This window comes from Crocuta crocuta, unplaced genomic scaffold, assembly GCF_008692635.1.
Source record: "Crocuta crocuta isolate KB4526 unplaced genomic scaffold, BGI_CrCroc_1.0 scaffold178, whole genome shotgun sequence".
Taxonomy (NCBI): Eukaryota; Metazoa; Chordata; class Mammalia; order Carnivora; family Hyaenidae; genus Crocuta; species Crocuta crocuta.
In genome coordinates, this window is record NW_027532855.1 from 281512 (window position 1) to 284669 (window position 3158).

Here is a 3158-nt window from a genome sequence, read left to right on the forward strand (position 1 = left end):
AGCAAGAATCACACATTGCATGCAGTTGTATGAGTGAGTCGTTGTTTTGGAATTATCCTGATCTGGGGTCAATATTAAATCTATCACATTATGTGATCTGTTTAAGTCACACTAGATTTGTTGTATAATGCAAAACATCTAAGTACTTGCTTCCTAAATTTGTTACAAGAATTAAAAGAGATACTGTATGAAAGGGGCTTAATACATTACCTCATTCATTGTTTCAACTGATTTTTTAACTCTTAAAACATAACCGATGAGTGGACCATGAAATTAGTTTAGGGTACTGTAGCCAATATTACTGAACAGTGGCAGAATAAAATAGAAGATATCAGAATGTATCGAATATAATGAGGTTAAGTATTTACAGCTTGCTCTATTTTTTTAAAACTAGCCTCAATAAAATCCCACATTGCTCTTCTAGAAGGGAAACTTCCTGCTCTACCACCAAGAAGTGAGGTTTAATTTCCCTTCCTTTTGAATCAGAGCAAGCTTGTGATTACTTGGAGGAACAATATGTGGTGGAAGTGGTCTGCGATTTCTTAGACTGGGTTATAAAATATCATGTATACCTTGTCAACTAGAACCTTTAATCTTGGAGCATACAGCTGCCATGTTACAAGCCAGGCTACCCCAAACTGCCACATTGTGAGGAAGCCCACACCACATGCATAGGCCACATGCATGTCCTCTAATCCTAGACACTGAGCCATCCAGCCTCCAGATTAACTTATTTGCCAGCTGGTAACCATTCAGTGGTTTCAGTTGGTGCTACAAGTAACAAAGTAATTACCCAGCTAAAGTCTGATTAAATCTTTGCTCATAGAATCCAAAGTAGAACACAATGGTAACTGTGTTAAGGTCTACAGTTTGGGTAGCTTGTTATTTCAATATGCATCATGGGTAACAAAGTAAAAAGTATCCTTTACTATGTGTCTCACACTTAATTAAGAAAAAAAAACCACTTCTGGTTTAGCCCAAAGTGAGTGCTCAAGTGTTCAATACGTGTTAGCTGTAATTGCCTTAAAATTATTTTAGGTTTGCCATTATTTCTGATAATCCTTATTAAGTTTTCACCCTTTTGGTAGTCAAATATGTAACCTTGAGCAAGTCACTTTACTTCTCTGTATCCCTGTTTTCCCACCTGCACATTGGGGATAACAGGACCTACCTTACAGGGCTGTTTAGAAGTTTAAGTGAGTTAACCTTTGTAATTTTTCAAAACTATGCCCAGAACAGGGCAAGCCTTACATGAGGGTCTTTTAAATAGAACATGTGAGTTATTGGCTGGGAAATTATCTTTATGGTACTGATAAGGAAAATAGGAGTGAGAAAAAAATAAGAGACTTGTCCAATCTAAGAGTCAGTAGTGGGAGAAACAGAATTTGAGCTGAAGTCTTCTGGATGGCCAGTGGGTATCTTTGCAGCATTTAGTGGGCTTCCTGGGCTCCCCACTCAATAGTGTGATGGAATCAGTGCATTTTATAGCTCTCCTTTCAGAGTGTGAGAATTCTGAGTTAGGTCCTCCAGAGAAACAGAGCCAGATATATGTATAAGCTCCTATAGAAGGCATATAAAAGGGAATGTATTATGAGGAATTGGCTCATGAGAATATGGAGGCTGAGAATTTCCATGACCTGATATTTATGAACTGTAGACCCAGAGAAGCCAGTGATGTGAATATGAAGGCCTATGAATCTTAGGTGCTTATAGTATAAATCCCAGTCTGAGGGAAGAAGATCAAAGGGAAGAAATCAGTTCCTCTTTAGAAAAGCAATTACCTGTTACATCTCAACCCAGATCATAGTGATTGTAGTACCGTAAGTCTGAGATGCCAGAAACAGCCCTCACTGAGGGACTGCACATCTAATTTGCATATAAGAAACAAACAAACAAAAAAGCTAAGATTACACATTGAGTCTATGTTTTATAGGTTTGGCAGAAATGTCTTGTTCATGTTCCCTTGATTTGAGTCAAATATCTATTTGGTCCTGTTATTGAAGTTTTCACTCTGACTTAATCTGACATTTACCTTTTGGACTGACACAGCAGTGCTGTACATCGACTCCAGTATCCAGAGAGCAAAGACAGCAGGGCCCTGCTGCACTAAACTACCAAAATTTTAGAAATGCAACTAGAAGATGAACTTCTTCTGAAGAGAACTGAGCATGTGTGTTGTGGTCTCCCTCTGATCACAGCCCACATCGGTTTCTGGAAACTGCAGAAAAGAGGAGAAGGATGGGGTTTACTGAGCCACACCAAGTAGAAGCAGAAACAGATGGCAGTGTGAATCCAGGGAGCCTGTGTGTCATCAGAGCTCAAAAGACAAGTCCATTTCCATGGGAAGGGCTTGAATGATAAACTACCAGGTTTTGGTGAAGACAGAGATTCAAAAGATTCAGAAGCTGACCTCTTGCTTAGCTCTGTCCTCAGGTAAGATCAGCCTGTATTCTACAGTGTTTGCTTCTTTCCCAGAGTTGCAGCCTGGTGCATTATAGTCCACATAGTAAAGTGCACACCTCCAATACCTACCTAAAAATCATCTGGCAAGGGCAAATTGAAATATAAGCTGTCAAATCAACAAATGTGTTTATCCCTGACTTTGTGGAAAGATTGTCTAATACCTGAGACAGAAATTTCCCTGTTTGAAGTCTTACAGGTTTAGCACAATAAGTTTGGAGAACATAATAGAAGAGCCATTATAGTCCAAGAAAGTTTGATGACAGAGACAAGGCTTGAGCACAACTTTGCAACTTTCTATTAATCAGAATACAGAGTGTGAGTATTTATGGAAGCTAAATGGACTCTACTGTGTAAGAAGCTGGAAATATCCTCTTCTTCATCTGAAGCCTTAGGCTCATTTTGCCCTTAACTGTGGGTAAAGTTTTTAGCAGATGGTTAATATCTTTGCTTAGAGTTCACATTTATGGCATTCGATGGCTTTAGATCAAGCCTGGTAGGAAAACCCCACAAAGTATAAGAAAAGGCTTACTGAACCAACCTTCAGGGAAGGAAAGCAATCCCTTAAATGGGGAATCTATTCTCCATTCTGACTTCACAGTTTGGGGTGCTCATTTCTCCCTCCGAAAACAGAGACGTCATCCTTGTTCTTCTTCAGCAAGATTATGTGAATATCTCTGTCTGTGAAATGTTTGAGG